General features: G+C 43.0%; 1 protein-coding gene across 1 annotated transcript in view; it reads left to right on the plus strand.

Moving 5' to 3' along the window:
• SYN2 (synapsin II) overlaps positions 1-8,295 on the plus strand; it is a 240,503-nt gene that overhangs the window by 133,432 nt on the left and 98,776 nt on the right. The window lies entirely within an intron of this gene.

Consider the following 8,295-nt stretch of genomic DNA (forward strand, 5'->3'; position numbering starts at 1 on the left):
AGGTTAGCACCTCTTCAATGAAGTACTATATTTGCATGGTTTACACGAAGAAACCAGGAAATGGATGCTTACTATCATGACAGGATGTGCAATGGGGATGCTGGACTGGACACTCTACACTTTGTGACTGGTGAGGAGAGCTGGACCTGGGGGAAGCGGAGTGTTTTTTACTGCTCTGAACAACTGCTTGGCAACAGCTTCCAGTAATACTCCCTTGTGTTGGACTGACATCAGTTGCTGAGTGATAATACCTGTTGGAGAAACCACCAAGCTGAAGCAAGCACTATTTCTGAGCCATTTGAGACCTTCAGTCCCCTTAGAAATACTGTATAAGCAGTAGGGGTGTCCCCAAAAGGGGAGACACCAAAGGGGTCTCACCCCTTTGTTTTGCCCCTTGAGGATGCCACAATGGCAAGGCTCCTCTCATTTTCTCTGTCTCTCTTTTGTCTGTCTGTCTGTTTAGTTTAATTCCTGTTGTGTGGGGGAGGAGGTGTTCCTGGGTGAGAGTAGGGGCCACCTGATGATAGCTGTCTCTGGCTTCTGGCCTTGAGATTTGTAAATTAATCTCCACCTTGAGCGAGAGATGAGGGTTAGTGGCTTTCTGTGCTAGAGCTGCTGCTTCTGCCAAGGATGGGAGCCTATGTTGTCTAGAAGTGGGATTCTCTCTGGATGAGAGCCAAGGATGAGAAGATAGATAAAAGATAAAGTGACCATGAACTTGTGAAAGGTGGTTTGAATAGCTAAGAAATATGTGCTTTTGTTGTTCTCTGTTTGTATGGTGGGTTGGCAAGTCTGATAGGATGAGTTTTTAACTGACCCGAGAATAGTTGTTTTAAATGGATATTGTTCTTTTTTATACTTTTAGTGGTTTTTAAATTTTGTATATCAGTTTTAACGTTCATTGTTTTTAACTTTTGTAAACCACCCAGAGAGCTTTGGCTATGGGCCGGTATATAAATGTAATAAATAAATAAATAAATAAATAAGGGTTAGGAAGTCTATATGTCTAGTGGCTGGTTATAATCACAAGTTATAATCTATGATTGTACCAGGTTGATTTGTCTGATTGGATGGATGAATGGAGTTTGTTCAGTTTTGAGTGGTTGAGCGAATGTTTGAGTTGTGAATGCATGTTGAGATTGTGTGGAAAGTTTTGGTGTGATAAGGATGTGCTGGGAAACTCTGATGCAAGAGACCCATGGAGGTGGTACCTCTATTCCAGTGACTTGGGCAGAAGAAGATATGGTCCAGCAACCTCCTTGAGTAAGCTGGTCTCAAGTATGGTGTTGGAGTTACCCAGTATGGTGGTTCTGGGTGACTTTAATTTCCATGCTGATGCTGTCTTTGGAGCTCTGGCCCAGGCCTTCATGGCCTTCATGACAACCATGGGGCTGTCTCAGTTTTTCATCAGCCCAACACATGAAGTGGAGCGGGGCATACCCTTGATTTTGTCTTTGCTCAAAGCTGTGAGATGAGTAATCTGAAAAATGGATGGTCAAAGTAACCTCATAGTCACGGTCAGACATTTCCTAGTGAGATTTGAACTCATGGCATTATTTCTCTTCTGCAGGGATAGAGGACTCATTCAGATGTTCCACTGCAGGAGATGGAATCCAATGGATTTCTGAACACACTTGGGGATTTTCCAGTGGACAGAGCTGATGATCTAGCCAAGGCCCTAGTCTCACTGTGGAACAGTGAAATGCAGAGGCCCGTCAATTTGATTGCCCCTGAGTGCCCTCTCCAGCACTGTAGAGCTCCCTCTGCTCCTTAGTATACTGGGGAGCTAAAGTCAATGAAACAAGCTAGATGTTGGCTAGAGTGCAAATGGTGTAAGACAACTGAAATTGTGCCTGTTTCATGGTGGTGCAGGCAGCAAAGAAGCCTTATTTTGCTGCCTCCATTGCATCTTCAAATAGACAGAGCTCTTTTGAGTGGTCCGGGGGCTGTTAACACGCTCCCCAGTGAATGGGGCCCTAGTCCTCTTGAGGACCCTCTATGACCTTTTTGCATCACACTTTGAAGACAAAAACTGCTTGTCTCCGCAGTGAACCTGACAGATGGTGGCGTCAAGCACCTGATGGTGCTTGATGCCACCATCTGTCCCAATTTTGTGGGGTCAATCTCAGTTGCTGCTGATGACGTGGACAAGGTGCTTACAGGAATGCAACCAGCTACCTGCCTTATTATCTTTGGCCCTACTGGCCTATAAAAAGTAGCTGAGGGGTTATGACTTGGGGCCTTGCTAGACCAGGCCTTAGCGCGCCTTCCAACCCGGTTTCCCTGCTGTGCGTCCAGATGACGCACAGGGGAATCCGGCGGCAGGCCGCAGTGAGGCCTGGTCTAGCGCGCCATAAGCTAAGTCGCTTATGGCGCACCTTTTCCCCAGCTCCGGCCTTAGGCCGGGGCTGGGGGAAGTGTGGAGACTTCCACGGCTTTTCGCGGCTCCTCGCTTACTCGCGAGGAGCCGCGAAAAGCTGCGGACCTGGCACAGCGCTCATAGGAGCGCTGTGCCCATCGGCGGGGGGGGGGGGAAGAGAGGAGAGGGCGAAGGATGGGAGGGTGGGTGGCACGGGGGGAGGGCGGGTGCGATCGCGCCGCTGCCGCCCGAGCAAGCAGCCGAGCGGCGCTTGCCCGGGCAATGCCGCCCATCCCGGGCATTGCCCGGGCAAGCGCCGCTTGGCTGCTTGCTTGGGCGGCGGTGGTGCGATCGCACCCGCCCTCCCCCCGTGCCACCCCCCCTCCCATCCTTCGCCCCCCCCCCCCCCCCCCGTTTTAAAAATAATAACAAAACAGCCACTTACCTTCCCGGAGTCTTCGGGCCACCCGCGGCCCCTTTAAACAAACAAAAAAATGGCGGACGCCGCAGGGCTTGCGTCCTCCCTGCGGCTCCGCCGTCTGGAAGCGTGGGGGAGGCGCGCTAATGTTAGTGCGCCTTGGCCCCGCCTCCCTGCCGGCGTAAGCCGGCAGGTCTAAGAAGGCCCTTGGTTGTTCTAGGGAGTGGTAAATGCATCTCTGTGTGAAGGGGTGATTTCTTTGGTCTTTAAGGAGTCAGTAGTGCAACCACTCCTGGAAAAAAACCATTCAGGATCCAGTGGTATTTCACAACTCCCACCTTGTCACAAATCCCCCTTTCTTAGGAAAGGGTTGAAAGGGTTGTGGTGAAGCAGCTATAGGCATTCTTGAAGGATACTGATCATCCACACCCATTTTAGTCTGGGTTTCGACATGATTATTGGACCGAATCAGCCTTGTTTGCACCTTTATTGAGAGAGGAACAGGGAGAGTGCAACCTTGTTCATTCTGCTCCATCTTTCATTGACTTTTGATATCATGGTATTCTTCTGGAATGGGCTGGTCATTGGAGGCATTGTGTTATGGTGGTTCAAGTTTTACCTGTGGGGCCAGTTTCAGAGAGTAACATTGAATGGGGGTGTCTATACACTCTATTAAATTTGTAGGGGCTGCTTAGTGGTGCTGCATTGTTTATATAATGCAGCTGCCAACTCGCAGCCACATTGGGATTTCCCCCCTAAAACCATGCGTTTTCAAACTCTCGATTGACAGTGACTTTTACCCTTCCTCTGAGGTACCCCATTGTTTCCCGGCTTTGTTTTGGATTATCCAGTGGGCATAGCTTGGGTAAGTGCAGGAACACAGGGCAGGGGGCAGGGGTGCGGTTGACAACAGAATGGCCACCGACACTGCGGTTTTTCTGGCCAGATATCCATTCTCCCTCCTGCCCTGTCTAGTTTTTTTTATTTCACTTCACAGCAGCAATGCTGCAAGCTTTTGAGCTGATTCTCTTCCAACATGGCATTGTATAGACACTTCCAGTGACTATTCCTCGGCTCCTTGGCAATTGCGCTATAAGGCTCTGCGGAGTACCATTTTGTCCCTAATGTTATTCAATATCTACGTATATGAAGCTGCTGTTCATTAAGGTATTTGGAGAAAAATAGCATCATTAAGCTGATGACACACAGCTCTATGTCCCTGTGACATCTGAATCAGGTAAGGCTGTTAAAGTCCTGGATGAGTGTCTAGACTCAGTGATGGGTTGAGGGCCAATAAACTGAAGCTGAAACCTGGCAAGATGGAAGCTCATTACCTGTTCCGAATGTGGTTGCACTCTCTTTGAAAGATCACATTTGTAGATCCATCACTGTTGCTGGAGGCCCAAGTGACCATGGCAGCTCGGAGTGCTTTCTATCAGCTTGCGGTGGTTTGCCTTCTATAGCCTCTCTTGGGTAGGGATAACTTTTCTGCTAGTAACCTCAAGACTAGGTTACTACAGTGGGGCTGCCCTTAAGGATGCTCCAGAAACTGAAGCTAGGGCAGGATGCAGCAGCTTGGCTCTTGTCAGGATCTGCCCCTTTTCAGCATGCAGTTCCTTTGCTAAGGGAATTGCACTGGCTGCCTATTCACTACGGGGCCAGGTTCAAGGTTCTAGTACTAATGTATAAAGCCTACGTGAGAGACTGCCTCTCCCTTATCAACCTGACTTGTCATCAGATGGCATTCTCCTGGGGATTTCTCATGGACAATTGGAGTCCACCCGGAGAAGAGCCTTCAGTGTTGTCCCCTTTCTATGGAACTTCCTGTCTCTGGAGGTCAGGCAGGGTCCAACGTTGTGTTGCACCTCCTGAAAATATCTTTATTCCAAGAAGCGTTCCTTGATTAACCAGGCACAGGTTTTTATTGGTACTCTGTTTTTAAAAACATTTTTTTAATATGCTTTCCCCACCTTTTTTTTTTATCATTCACCGCTCATGATGTGTCTCTTTCTATTTTCAAAGACATAAAACATAAAAATGAGCTGGAACACTATATCTGTTAGTTTCTGGAATCTTCTTTTTCAACAACATAATATATTGGCTTGGTCTTATGCTTACCAAAAACATTATTGGTATATGATCTCAGAATATGCCTAAAAAGCAAAGTTCTAAAACAAAGTTTGCCATTTATTTTGATTGAATAGTGTTGGTATAACTATGTTTCTCAATTACTTCATTTGTTTAGTTAAGCTGTTCATTAATATTTAATACAAGTGTACTGAGCAAGAAAGTAACAATTCTTCCATATGATAATAACGATTCAGAGTGGACTTTGATCCAATAATAATAATAATAATAATAATAATAATAATAATAATCAGATTCAGAGATGGAAAGTTCAAGCTCTGGTCTTACATGAAGAAATTTAGATGTTATGGTTCAGGATACATTACTTTTTAAAATATTGATCATATTCCAATGGAAATGGGATTTTCAGGCTTAATCGTTTTTGATGAAACTATAGTTAAAATTCTTTGAGTCAACTTCAAAATGAATTGAATCTTTGCCATTGACTTTGATTTGATCAATATTGCATGCACACTACATTTTGAACATATAACACTTGTAATTTTTTTTATTGCTACAGAAGTTTATACTGCATTTTTGTCCATCTGACTTTAATTTGCACAACAAACAAAGGACTGAACTAGTCATGACAGTTGTAGTAACAGATAAGGTATTCCACATCTAAAAGCACACTGTTCTCTGTTTATGTTCAAATATTGTATATTATAATTAGGAATGAGGAGATTTTTCAGAAATGGGATTTAAAAATGCAAGCCTTCCCACCCCCATTCAAAAAGCAAACATTGCAATTAATTTTAAAGTGGTCCATGACTGTGCCTAGGATCCTTCCCATCCCTTCCAGGTCCCCCCAGCCCCAGTTCACAAGCAACCACAAAAAGCCAATCACTTATGATTGTAAATGATGGAAAGAATGGAAGGAACACAACTAATAGCTCCATAACTTGAAATGATAGTTCTGAGCATACTCAGAACTGTCATTTCAAGCTACAGAGCTGGCTGGTAGGCCAGGAGGCTGCATGTTTGAGAATAGGGCCCCTCTCCCAACACTGGTTATCTTCTTTACAAAACGTAAGGGCTTCCTTGCAAAGGAGGCAGGAGTCCCATATTGGTTTTGACATTTCTCAGTACTCAAAAAACCTTCCAAGTTTTTTCAAGTACTCGCAGTGAATAATCACAAAGCTCAGATAGGTTGTACTACGATCAGGAAGAATTTTGCCCATCTCAAGTGTGATGGTGATATATTTAAAATGTAACTAATATTTCTTTGCTTCATGAGTGTGTTTTAGGGATTAAATTGGGATTCTGATTCTGTAAACATTTAAGTATATGTTTCGGTAACGAACCACAAAAGTGTTCCTTTGCCCGTGTGTCTGTATAGACATACACCAGCAGTCAGAGCATTGCCAAAATGTTCCAACCAGGAATAGGGCTGTGCTAGTAGTAGTTCTATAGGCTCTGGGTCATGTGACATCCAACTCCCAAGTATGCCTGGAGTTTATCTGAGGTTTAGCTGCCTATGATTGCACACAGAAAGTTTAGGAAATGCCACCAGTGCCGAAACCTTTGTGGATCATGCATGTCTTTAGCACATGGGTCTTGAGCTGATGAGCAGGCTGAAGTAACTGATTTGCTTCATGTTAAGTAGGGGCATTATTTCTGTTTAGTTTTCTAAACCAGTCTTTTAAAACAATTGTAGTTTTAAATATCTCAGTATTGGCAAATGTTGAAACCTTCAACATGTGGTTTCCCATTGAAATTGTTCCTTAAAAATGGAAGTGCTAACATTACCCTACCCAGTGCCTGTTTACCCTACCCAGTGCCTGTTCGCATTCTCTTCCCCTCCTTATTGTTTTATTATGATTTTATTAGAATGTAAGCCTATGCGGCAGGGTCTTGCTATTTACTGTTTTACTCTGTACAGCACCATGTACATTGATGGTGCTATATAAATAAATAATAATAATAATGCTTGCCAAGCCCTTGAAAGATAAAATATTGCCTATTTTTCCCAAGTCATAAGAATTCCTATCAATGCATTTCAGCATATAAAATAAGATTTTAAAGATCAGATTGATATTTCGAGAATTATCTTTTAAGAAGAGTATTCTTTAGATTAGCCACTAAAGCAGAAAAACTGGAAGTATTTTTGGCAGATTGGTTGTTTGTTCTGCATCACAGAACATGGTTTGAGATGTGCAGGAGTCAAATTTGCTTACTAGAACTATGCTTTGATTAACTCTGATATATATGGCTCCATTTCTTGCATCACATTGTTAGATAAATCTATCAACATGACCACGTGCATATTTTCAAATGTTTATATAATCCCTCTCTCCCAAAATGTAGTTAGGCAAGGACTAAACCACATTCGTCTGGCCCATGTATTGAGGTGATCCATATCATGTGAAGTCTCCAATCACAGTACCTGGATACATTTGTTAAGTCTACACAAATCGTCCGACATATTTCCCAGTGCTGAAGTACTAGGCAGTGTATGTGGAAATCCACAGTTATGGGAGCATTCACGGTCATGATACTCTCATTCCACGTACAAAGGCACAGCACATAAACCTAATTTTGTAAATCACTCTAAGGTAGAGGTTGTCAAATTCCCTACTGCCTCACCTGCAAATGCCCTACTATAATCAAGAGAGACTGAGCTTTCCTGTTGCTATGATTTCTTCATCTATCTCCATATTTTGCTCATGCTTTCCTCTCTTCACTTTGCTTGTTGTTGAAATTATATAGTTACCAAGGCTTGGTAACCAAGTACATCTCAAGTTATTGGAAAGCCTGTTTTCTTTTTGACTAGCTGTGGTACATTCACTGCAAAAAGTATTGAATTTACTTAGTCTGAGGATACCATTCCATGCTATCCCCTTTGGTGGTGCAATGTCATAATAATTACATAATAGAACGATCAACCTTAGTTTCTGTTTTACAACTATTCCCCTTCTGGTGATGCAGTATCATTAAAGTTACATAATAGAATAATCGACCTTAGTTTCTGCTTTACAGCATATTCCAATCCATTGGATTAATCTGCTTTTGATTATCAAAGATGTGTTATGAACAAATTCTTCAGAACATTAATAGGGCTAGATGAGACATAGTAAGTAGCATACAGAAAAGTGAAGTAAAATATTTCATATGGCGCACACACACACACCACATTTCACTTGCATCATTGGAAACAGAGAACATTAATCTTTGAGACTTTTTACAGCAGATTGTTATAATATCTTACATACACATTGTCCAAGCTTTTTTTGTGTGTCTCAGAACACTACTCTAAAAAAATGTTTATACAAAAGTGTTCCCCTGCCCACAGAAATACATTTTGGATTAAAACAAGGTGTTTTTTTATTCAACTTATTAACAAGAATAGGAGTCCAAATTTTGATGAATTCTTGTTTTGTATGGGTACATT

The sequence above is a fragment of the Elgaria multicarinata genome, chromosome 3 (assembly GCF_023053635.1).
Source record: "Elgaria multicarinata webbii isolate HBS135686 ecotype San Diego chromosome 3, rElgMul1.1.pri, whole genome shotgun sequence".
Classification (NCBI taxonomy): Eukaryota; Metazoa; Chordata; class Lepidosauria; order Squamata; family Anguidae; genus Elgaria; species Elgaria multicarinata.